Here is a 12,372-nt window from a genome sequence, read left to right as displayed (position 1 = left end):
AAAAGCATAAAGCTCATAGATCCGTATTGTCTGGTAAAATGATTTCGCATTTAGACATCTTAATTTGATTTTAAAAAAATGACTTTGTGTTTTTAAATAAACATTTCTGTGTCTGAACATGCTACAACGTCAGATTATTTGGGATGTAATTTCAGTTATTATTTCTTCCCTTTCTCTTCCAAAGCTGCCTCCCCCCCAACTCTCCCTCCTCCCCTACCTGCCCTCTCCCACTCCCCTCTCCTTGGAGCAGTAATAAAAATACCGACTGGCATGCTGAGGAAGGTACTGATTGCTCAGACACTCAGTTCGAGTATTGTTTTCTATGCAAATGTTTTATTTGCTTTAAGATGAGAAATAGAATAGAATTTTGAGGAGGAAATAATATGGACATAATGAGCCGTAGTACTTTAAGTTCATTTTGATCATTGATCCTAGACTTGACAAGTTCCCCCTTAAATAATAAGGCTACGCCGTAGGAATTACGGTCAGCAGTGATAAAACATGATCTATCACAGTGGTTAAGAACACATGCTTTGCAGTCCGACCTTCCAGGGTTCACATCCTGTCTATATGACTTCAGGCAAGTCACTCTACTGTTCCCTCCCCACAAAATGGGAATAACGTGACCGCCTATTTCACAGAGTTGTCAAGACTTAAATAAGATGCTTCATACAAATGACTTGGCACAGCGTCTGTCATGGACTAAATGGTTAGAAGTCGGGGAAACAAAGAACCTGGCTGGAAACCGATCTTTACCATCTTCAGGATCACAGACCAACTTCCTCTCCCTGCAGAGGAGGAGATTCCACTGAAACCCTGGTATCACCTCCTCTTTAGAGTGATGGGGGATGTGCCCTCTCCCAGAGGAAGGCTGATCTCCGTGTTCCTCTTACCTTTCCCTTTTCCTTTCTCACCAGCCCAAGGACTAAGAGAAAGCATAAAAGACACCCTTCTAAGTACCTTAAAAGGTGACACACTTCACTCCTCAGAAAAAACCTGGAGGCCACATTGGGTTCTATCTGTAATGGTTTAATGGCAGCTCTACCTAGTCCTAGAATTAGTCTGGAATCAGGTCCTGGTTTTTTCCTGTCCCATAAACATATCATTTTCTCATGTACTCAGACATAAATCCCTGAGTGATCCATTGACTGACTAACATATTTTCCTCTCTTCTTCCCAGTCCCAGGAAACATCATTGCCTAGGTTCTCTTGCAATTACTTTTTGTAATTATAGAGTTTTTTCCCTTTAAAAAAAAAAAAAACACTTAAGGAAAGCAAGGGAAACAGATCAATAAAAATTATGAAAAATCAGTGAATCAGAAAACAATAGGATTAATAAGTAAAATGTACAACCCCCTGGTTAGTCTAATATACGAAAGGCAAAAGTTAAAAAAAAAAGAAAGAAAGAATATATAAGCAAAAATATATAAACCTTTAAAGTCTACACTGTAGTTTTATTTAAATTGTATATTCAGTTCTATGCCAATACATGCTTACTTCTCAATAAAATTGATAATATTCTATGAAAAGATAACTTACTAACAATGCCTTTAAAAATGTAGAAAAGCTGAATAAATGAATACAAATTTTTAAACATGTCTAAAATTTATTGCACAAAATAGTACTGGGGACACATAACTATAGTACAAATTCCTTCAAACTTTCAAGGGATAGAAAACCCATAGCTGGGCTTCCCTGGTGGCGCAGTGGTTGAGAGTCCGCCTGCCAACGCAGGGGACACAGGTTCGAACCCTGGTCCGGGAAGATCCCACATGCCACGGAGCAACTAAGCCCGTGTGCCACAACTACTGAGCCTGCACTCTAGAGCCCGCAACTACTGAGCCCTGTGCCACATCTACTGAAGCCCACGCGCCTAGAGCCCATGCTCCACAGCAAGAGAAGCTACCTCAATGAGAAGCCTGCGCACCACAATGAAGAGTAGCCCCCGCTTGCCGCAGCTAGAGAAAGCCCGCGCGCAGCAACGAAGACCCCACGCAAATATAAAAACCCAGCCAAAAATAAATTAATAATAAAAAAGAATAACTATTTAAACGGTTCCAGAGCCTTAAAATAAGTGGAAAGCTTTTCAATGCACATTATGAGGTGAGAAAAATATGGATTTCAAACACTTAGAACGTCTACATACACACCCACAAAAGCATCCTCAATTAGGAATGTTGTTGCAGGCAGATAGAAAAGGATGGATAGATTTGTCTACCTGAAAATAAGCATTTCTACCAAAAGAAAAAGTAAATAAAGACTGCAAAAAAATTTTGCAGCATGAGACTCCAATGTAAATATTTCTAATACTTAAAAAGATGAGCTTCCCAAAATAAAAATGAGAAAGAACAAAAATAGACAATTAACAACAATAAATTGTATGCATATAAACATTTCTAAACTCATCAATTATCAAAGAAAAATTACTTTAAATACAGTATTTTTCCAGTATAAGTTTGGCAAATGTTTTAAAGTTTAACCTGTGTTGTTAAAGGTGCAGATACTTTCATACAATTCAAATGTAAACTGACATTTTCTTTCTGAAGAGCAGCTGGTCGAGATGTACTGAGAGTTTTATAAACTTCAGACCCAGTCATTAATTCCATGCCCTGAATTTATGTTAAGGAGATAACCAGAGTTTTATATAAATACAAAGATTTGTATATAGGGATGTTCATGTCAGTGATAGTTTTAAGAGTGGAAGGAAAACTTGGCTAAATACACAGCACTAGAGGATTGTCTAAACACATTTTGGGCAGCCATGTTTCTGAAAAACCTCTAATAGCAAAGAAACATGCTTGTGATTTAGTGAAATGATGTTTATGAAGGCTAAAAAATTGTATATAGTATTGCAGATAAAAGTTTTTCTCTTCTATAAGAGGATTTGAACTTCCCTTAGTTTTCTAGCTCTGTTTCCTTAGAAAAAGATATGTATCAGCTATGTTACTAGGCAAAATTAACCCCTGATTGGTGAATTGCATCTGGACTCAGAGAACTATAACTACCTGAAAAGGTGCCATAGGCTGTGACTTCCAAGTACAGTGACTCTGGACACTTGGCATGTCCAGCGTGGGAACTTGGAAGCTATGTCTATGGAGTTGCTATACCATATATTGACTCCTATGGGACACGATGAGTCTCTTAAGCTGGTGGCTCCTGTGTCCTCTGATATGTCTGCAGTCTCCTTGCAGCTGAACTGCACTGGACCACTGCAAGGGCATGTGCTAAAGAGCAGCATGTGATGCTGCCCTGTTGGCAAGCTATTGTTCCTCCCAAGTGGACCAGTGCCAGATGAAGCATGCGGTTGTCTGTGGGTCTGAATATTTAATAGACCCTAACAAGACAGCATGTGTGTTACAAGTATAATCCCAAATTTATAATTACACATAAAAGACTAGTAAGAAACTAAAAATGTGTAGCTGTCATCTCTGAGTGCTAACGGTACAGTCTTTTTTCTTCTGTGTTATATATACGTATGTTTAAATTCTACATCAATGCAGTATTTTCAAATTGAAAGATATATTTTTAAAACATTCCAGTTCTTCTGACATAATTATGAAATAACCAATCTTTAATAAGACTTGAAACTAGCAATTCTAATAAAAACACACATGGCCAAAAAACAAAACAGAACTTTATGATGAATTTTCTCTTCTCTTTGGGTAAAAATGATAGATCTTTCATTCTAAGAGTTTCAGCAAAAACTCTTCTTCCGCCTACAAATTTTGATCACATATCTTCCACCAGTTCCTTTTCCCCAAAGGACACAAACTGACATGGGGTCAAATGCTCTGATGGGAAGCCATGGGGATATGGCCAATGGATAGTGAACCGAGTATTAAGGACCTACAGTTCTACTCTAGTTTTCAAGTATGGAACCCTGAGTCAGCCGTTCCACTCCTTTGCTTCTCTGGGTGAAAAATGTGACCAATAATGATGGCAGCCCTCCAAGATATGTGCTGAGGAATATTCCATAAATGATGATGGCAAGAATAACATCTTTTAATTTACTTGTATTCTGCAGTCCTTGCCTACTTTATCCTCACAGCATCCCAGTGAAATAGAAAAGAGACATCCCAAAGAACATAGAGAAAGTTTGTGGTCCAATTCCCTTCATTTTTTTTTTTTTTTTTTTTTTTTGTGGTACGCGGGCCTCTCACTGTTGTGGCCTCTCCCGTTGCAGAGCACAGGCTCCGGATGCGCAGGCCCAGTGGCCACGGCTCACGGGCCCAGCCACTCTGCAGCACGCAGGATCCTCCCGGACCGGGGCACGAACCCGTGCCCCCCCACATCGGCAGGCGGACTCCCAACCACTGTGCCACCAGGGAAGCCCCCAATTCCCTTCATTTTTGACTCTGAGTTCATTCAGGGGGCCAGTTGTTAGCTACGTTACTTGTAACTTGAGACTTAGCTACACTAAATGATTTGCTGAAGGTCGCAGTTAGTTCTGTATGTAATCGGACAGTTACCCACCCATTTGGTTCTATTTTTATGTTCCTCCCGAATGAGGGGCATTGCTAGGAACCAGCGCTGATTACAGCTGATGGGTTAATGGCAGAGAGCTGAGTGACCTTGAAACCCTGCTGTGGCGCTTGATCTTCCCCCCAAGACCTGAAAATAAGTGAGCAACGGCGGGACAGGAAGCAGAACTCCCCTGATGCTCAGGGACATCTCCTGGGAGCAAGGAGCCATGTTTACTTCTGCCCCTTCCTGGAGAGAGATGGGGTATCCTAAGCAGCCTTTCTTGGGCCACTTGAACACGGCTCCCAAGTGCCTAGCTCAGCACACCCCCTGCCCCTGAGTGTGCATCCTTCATTATCCTCACACTGCAGTCATCCTGCCTCAGGCCTGATCTGTCAGGAAAGGGAGGAATCCCTGTTGTGGCTTTGCCCCCAGTAACTGTGTGACCTCTGCTAAGGCATGTTCCCTCTTTGGGTTCGATTTCTCATCCGCAAAAGGTGGGGTTGGGCTAAACGATCGCCAAGATCTTTCTGGTTCTAATATTCCTTGAGAGATGAAAAAAGAACCTTCTAATTGGAAGACTCCAAATATCAGATTCCCAACTCCCTAGGCTCTCCTGACTTTCTTTCGGGAGTTCAATCTGTGCCTGGCCAGGTGTTTCACAGAATGGCAGAGAGTGTGTGTGTGTGTGTGTGTGTGTGTGTGTGTGTGTGTGTCTGTGTGTGTCTGTGTGTGTGTGTGTGTGTGTGTGTGTGTACTCCTTCTTAAACCCATTTCCTATTTTCCCTGTAATAGAAAGAAAGCAAGACTCCTCGGGGTTGACTTATGTGACACAAACTAATGGCAATTCTCAAAAAAGGTAGTTCAACCTGGACTCGTCCTTGGTGCTCTGTGTATTCTCTAGCACAGGGGTCCCCAAACCCCAGGCCGCGGACAGTATCGGTTGTCAGCCTGTTAGGAACTGGGCCGCACAGGAGGAGGTAAGCGGAGGGCAAGCCAGCGAACCTTCCTCTGCCGCTCCCCATTGCTCACATTACCGCCTGAACTTCCCCCCCTCATCCGTGGAAAAACTGGCTTCCACAAAACTGGTCCCTGGTGCCAGAAATGTTGGGGACCACTGCTCTAGCACATTAACCACAGAAAAACCTACCACCCTAAACTGCCGTGTAGTCTCCAAGGATGGGTGGTGCTTGCAGGGACACACAAGAAAGACATGAGGGAAGAGACTGCCGTGGGTTTGACCTGTCATTTCCTATTTCTCCTTTTGTGCTTCGCTGTCAGAAAGGATCAGCATCATGTTGAGGCAAGGCCACACAGGAGAAAGCTGTACAGGGACTTAGGAAAAGTTAGAGCTTGGGGGATTTATTGTGTCCGGAACGATTTAGCCAAAAGTGTTGGCCACACGTCCAAGAAACCGCAGGGTGCATTCTGACCAGCGTGGAAACCCTGGCTAACAACTGCCTCCGGCCCCCTGAATAAACTCTCAGACTCAGAGTCAAAGGCAGAGAGCCTGTTTGGAGAAGAGGATTTAACCCGGTGGAGAATCTGATTGACCCTTATTTTATCTCAGCCCCAGCACCCCAGGCATGAGAAAATAGCTAGTAAACCTTTTTTTGGCCTCACAACAAAGTGATGGGAGTATTTAGAACTGAAGCAGCAGAACGTTTGACACCCAGCCTGAGAGAATTGACACAGCTCACAGTTTGTGTGCAAGTGTGCACGCGCACACACACAAGACTTATCTAGAATTTGCTGGGAAAGGAAGAGACAAGCATAATTTGATAGAAAGGCACAATCTGGAGGAAACTGCGACTCTTCACCTGGGGGTTTCTGGGCCATAAGCTCAGCAGTGACTACAGAAGCTCAGTGCACAGCGTGGATCAGAGAGTGGGCCCCGGGTAAATGCACATCTGCTGCCTGGCTGGCGAGGGACGCAGCTGCCAGAGCAAAGGAGACAGTGTGGGCGCCTGTACTGAACAACCTCATCTGTTGAAACCCCTTTTTAACACTTCATCATTCACATCTTTTTCCCTTTTGTACATTATCTAATGACTTTTTTTTTTTTTTTTTTTTTTTTACCGTGAACACATTTTCTTTGTTGCAAATGTACTTAGTCATTACAATTGACATTTTTTTCTGGGAAAGGGTTATAGATAGCCTCATTAATTGTTGTGGATTTCCTGTTTACTATCCATGTGGCAGGTGAGTGCTCCAAATTCCCTTACAGATTATTTTTTCCCTTAACATCGTCCCACGGAGAGACTTGCTTACCACCTTTGAGATGCCCCTTTTAAGGATTGGTGAATAGATGATTGTGTTAGGAGCTTTGAGAATTTGTTTCTTGAAAAGACTACTGTTTGCCTAAAATTGTGTGACGGTCAGTTTACTTGGTGATCACAATGCATTTTAGTTTTTACTAAGAGCAGTATTTTAGCTAACTCATTTTAAATTCCCATTTCTCTTGCATCCACCATCCAGAAAGGAAAAAAAAAAAGGCTCAAGAGAATACCCTGCTTTGGAAATGTAGCATCCCACCTTGGTGTTGCATTATATAGCAAAGTGTCAACTTAAGAGTGTTTTGAATAGGTAGATGCCACCCCTGGATTAAGACCAGTAATGACGCTCCAATCCACAAAACATTTATTATGTGAGTTGCTGAATGATTTCCAAAACGCCATCATCCACATGGCCTCGATTCTATTGAAGCGTTCAGCTTTGAAAGGCACAGAAGTGTCTAGAGCTGAATTCCTTTATTTACACTTAGCTGTGATAAAGCAGAAGTCAAGAGTTCTTGAACCAAGCATAGCTCAGCAGGTCAGAGGACCGGAACCTCTGTGCACATCTGGGTTGTCACCGGCACTCATCAGGAAAGATGAAAGCAGAGCATTTAGACGTCAGCAGCCAGGACTGGCAGCATAGTCTGGACATTTAAAATCCCCTGGGTCACTTTTAAACAAAATCTACGGCAAAAACCATGCCTGCCTTTCTTGGAAATGCTCACGAGTAAAGAATCTTCCCAAGGAGGATATTGGAAGCATCTAAAAATCCCTGGGACTGAAATCTCTGAAGCTACTTAGACATTAATATTGAGAAGTATGCAAAGAACGCTCTCCTCTTCCTCAGAGCATGACACACAGAAATCCAGGGAGGAGCTACTAGCCTCTGCTGTCCTCAGGCACACAGGTAACAGAGGTATCAGGCAATGTGACGACTCTGGAGCAGGCTGCATCCACTTTGCTTTTAGGGAAGATTACTCGGTGAGGGCAAAGCCCCATGGGATTTTAAAAGTGAATGAAGGCTGAAGGAAGAAGCATTGCAAGAAACTACACTGACCCTGGAGAGCTTAACCAACAGGAGAGAAATTAAAGCCCAATTACATGATTTCAGTTCCCTTAATCAGCCCTCTCTTGTCAGTTCCTATCATAAAGGCAAAGATGTTGGAGCTGGAAAAGCAACTTAAAGTTCTCCTAGTCCAACAGATAAGAAACTGACAGATGAGAAACTAGGCCCAGAGAGGTCAAGCAAGTGGTCCAAGATCGAACATCTGGTTAGGGGCAGAGCAGAGCTATGTTTTCTTAATCCAGGACAATTTTTCAAGCAATTTCAATACACATTCTTGCCTAGACCGACCAGTAAGTGACAGCAACAAACATTCTTTGAGCACCTATAGATGTTTTGACATACATTTCCTAATACTCTCAATAATTTTCTGATATAGTTATTACCCTCATGTTTAAAGTGAACAAAAGAAAAGCAGAAGCTCAGAAAGGTTCAGTTACCTGCCCAAAGTCACATCAAGAAGGGAGGGAGCTGAGATTTCAACTCAACAGCCCACATTCAAGAAACAGCAATGACTCTGATATTGCCAAGTACCAGAGCTACAACTAGCCTATGTGTGAACCCAAAACATATATTCCAGGAATTCTAGACACCTTTATGATGACAGCCACATAGAACATGCAGTGAGTCCCCCTTACAATATGAAATTATAATACATCTTCCAGTGACTTTTTCTGCAGATTTTATATTTTGAAATTTGAACACTATCCCCTAAATATTTTACATTTATATCACTTATTTATGACTTATCAGATCTCCTTTAAAGATTGTAAAGAAGTGAAGTCTGCAAGATAACACACCAAACTGATGTATTATATTCCAGGGTTATTTGCTTATTTGCCATTTGGGTTTCCATATTTGAAAGACAAATTTATCAAGTTATCCTCACTAAAAGTATATTTACTGTTATCTAAGTGTCTTAGGTCATGTCACTTGTGATTGTAGCCAGCATAGCTGGGGGATGAGAGATGCACCAATGGAATTCACTTGCTGTTTGTTCATGGCCAGGTCTAGAGTTTGGCCTTGATCATTTCTCACCAGAGGGTATGCTCATTTGCTATGAGTGATAGGATGCTTGTTAGCCAACAATTTGAAAGGCCATAATAGGCAGGACAGCCAGGGCCGAACACATGGAGAGTCCCACATGTCCCAGCTGCTCTCTGAAAAGAGTGGTGGATAGAGGCAGAGTGTGTGTGGCAAAGATACAGATGGAGGAACCCAACCATTGCCAGAACCAGAGTCATAAATCTGCCAGTGGGTAGACGGCTTCCAACATCGGCTGGGGCCAGGCAGGAAAGAAAAGAGACCCCTACCTTTATCAAGCAGAATCTTCCCACTCTCTCTCCCTCTCTCTCCAAGCAGAATCAGGCCCTGTATGAGACTGTGGAACCCCGTGGATGGAGAAATAGCACCCTGAGTGTGATCAGAGAAACGCAGTGAAATGAACATCCATGAAGCCCATTCACTGAGATCTAAGAGCTGGATTATTTTATCAGCAACCTTTATGTCCATCACAGTCTGAACTGGATGGACCAGGAATACTGTCCTACCTTGAAGTTATAAAATGACCCCCTTCCTTTCTTCCTTCCTTCCTTATGTAAACATTATTACTTAATATACTCAAAGTATTATGTCGGTAATTAGATATATAGGTTAGCATATATCCTTGCTCTGATTTTTTTCTTTTGTATTTCATACCTCAATTGTGATTTGAATATTGTTGACCAATAGTATCAATTCTTGTTTTTGGTTTGTTTGTTGATTTTTGTTTTTTATTTGGCTGGGGGGATCTTTTAGTTGCGGCGTGCGGGATCTAGCTCCCTGACCAGGGATCAAACCCGGGCCCCCTGCATTGGGAGCATGGAGTCTTACCCACTGGACCACCAGGGAAGTCCCAATAGTATCAATTCTTATACTGCTTATCACCTTTGACATGAGAGTCTTAGGACATTTTACTTACGGATTTATTTGAGCCCCATACCCTTTTCACATGACAAGTTTTGTTTGGTATGCCTTGGAGTGATTTTGTTCAGATCTGTGTGTATGTGTCCACATGTGTATTTTCTTTTTTTTACATCTTTATTGGAGTATAATTGCTCTACAATGGTGTGTTAGTTTCTGCTTTATAACAAAGTGAATCAGTTATACATATACATATGTTCCCATATCTCTTTCCTCTTGCGTCTCCCTCCCGCCTACCCTCCCTATCCCACCCCTCCGGGCGGTCACAAAGCACCGAGCTGATCTCCCTGTGCTATGTGGCTGCTTCCCACTAGCTATCTACCTTACGTTTGGTAGTGTGTATATGTCCATGCCACTCTCTCACTTTGTCACAGCTTACCCTTCCCGCCCCCCATATCCCCAAGTCCATTCTCTAGTAGGTCTGTGTCTTTATTCCTGTTTTACCCCTAGGTTCTAACAAGAACATGTTTTGTGTAGATTTTCTCTCACATTTTCTTGCTTTTTTGCCTCTTGTGTGAGTAGTGACAACCTTCACTAAATGGAGAACTTCTAGAATTTTCTTCTCTCTTTCTTATAGAGTAAGGATGTTTTGGGCTTCTGAAATGGCTGAGGCAAGAATTGCTCATTTCTTTTCTTATCCCTATGTGTTTACCACTCTCCATCCCAGTTCCCTGCTTTACTTTTTAATCATGTCATTTCACAACATTACACGATATACTTACTGGTTTATTTGTGCTCTCCCCCACTATTCTCTGTTCACAGCTACGTCTCCCATGCTAGAACAATTCCTGGCAGAATGGGTGCTGCCTCTCCAAAATTGTTGAATGCAAAATGAGTATATGAGTAAATTTAGTTTAAAAGAGATACTTTACTTTGTATTCGTTAATCCTTAATTTTTTTACTATATTCCTAAGCAATACAGCAAAAATTGCATGCTTTCTGGTCCATATTGGGAATTTCCTGCAGAGAAATCTTCAGAGAAGTTAAGATCAGAGGGTTCTACCCATACATAGGTACTCTAAAGATTCAGTCTTTTATTCATTCAACAAATATTGATTGAATCTACTATATACCAGTCCCTGTTCTAGTTACCATGCAAGGAAGGGCAAAAGTCTTTCCCATAAGGACATCATAGTCAAATGAAGAGGGACATACAGACAATAATTGCAATTAATTGGGTTGATGTCAGGAGAGAGATCTGTGTAATATGTTGTGGGAACAATGACAAGGCAGGATCTCCCTTTTCCCGAGGGGACCTGGCAAAGTTTCTTTACAGTCTACCTCGTTAAACCTGTATTCCAAAAAACCTGCATTAATCTGATACACTTAATTCATTCAACATTGAATAACTACTATGTACATTACACTGGGCTATGCCCTGGGGACATAACCGGAATAAGACATGTGGGACATCCCGTAACAAGGAATGAAAATGATAGCATGTAATCGTACTATCATTGTAATTTGTGATAGAAATGGAAAGGAGAAACACAAGGTAAGAGATTCACGTACAACATGAATGCCTAAGCTAGTCTGTGGGAGCAGAGAAAGCTCCCTCAGGGAAATACTATTTCATGTACCCGACTATGCATGAATTTATCCCCATCTGTTCACTGAGATAAAGAACAGTAATGCAGTGCCGTCATTGCAGTGGGGACAAACAAAGCCCCTTGGCACCTTGTTTTGGCAGAGATAGGTCTAACGAGAAGAGAGGGAGGGCTGAGTTCTTGAAACTATTCAAATATTTTCACCTGACAGAGCATCAACTCATTGTTAATTCCAAGGGATGTCAGGCACAAAATATTCTTAGACATACATAGACAGCACCTGCCAAGGTGATCCATGCTGGCCCATCATTTGTCTGTCTGACCCTGAACTCAGTCTTTTCCTGCCAACTTCCATCCCATTCTGACTTGCCCATAGTTCTATTTCCATTACACCATTCTATCTTGTACTTTAATATCATCTACATTTTTTAGTGTTTAAAGCATATTGCATTTGTTTTCTATGTTGTCAACGTTAAACACAAATTCAACAAATATTTTATTGCATCACTGCTGAGTAAAAGTGTAGCAGTTAAGAGAAAGGACTCTGGAGCCAGGTTTTCCTGGCTTCAGAGCTAGGATTCGTGACGACCTTGTACAAATTATTTAACCCCTCTACGCCTCAGGTGTCTTATTTGTACAATGGGATAACAGTATTTATTTATAGACCACCTGCTAGAGCTGCTTCAGACACTGTCTGGCTGTGTGTGGCCAAGTCCCTGAGACTTTTGGGTTCCTCCCTCATAAAAGGAAGGGGAAAACATCTGTAGATGATTCCAGTTTTACTATTCTATAGCTTAACTTCCATCTCTCATGTGCCATTCATGACGGCATCTTGATCCATCTAAACAGATATTCTATAATGACAGGAAGAGTATAAGGCATAGGAATTCTTAAAACATTGATGAAGTTTATCTAAAACCACAAGCACACACATAGCAAAGAAGAACAATTATAAGATCACATTTTTCTGGGGAACTATTGAAATGAGGGTTCAGAAAATAAAAGTGGCATATGATGTGGTGGGAAATGTGGACTTTGGAACCCAGTTGTACTGAATACCAAT

At 41.7% G+C, this 12,372-nt stretch overlaps 1 protein-coding gene across 3 annotated transcripts in view; it reads left to right on the top strand.

Moving 5' to 3' along the window:
- PLPPR1 (phospholipid phosphatase related 1) overlaps window positions 1-12,372 on the top strand; it is a 269,965-nt gene that overhangs the window by 224,135 nt on the left and 33,458 nt on the right. The gene's annotated exons all lie outside the window — the stretch shown is intronic.

This window comes from Lagenorhynchus albirostris, chromosome 7 (genome assembly GCF_949774975.1).
Source record: "Lagenorhynchus albirostris chromosome 7, mLagAlb1.1, whole genome shotgun sequence".
Lineage (NCBI taxonomy): Eukaryota > Metazoa > Chordata > Mammalia > Artiodactyla > Delphinidae > Lagenorhynchus > Lagenorhynchus albirostris.
Note: the sequence above shows the minus strand (reverse complement) of the source record. Positions and strands in the feature narration are given on the sequence as shown.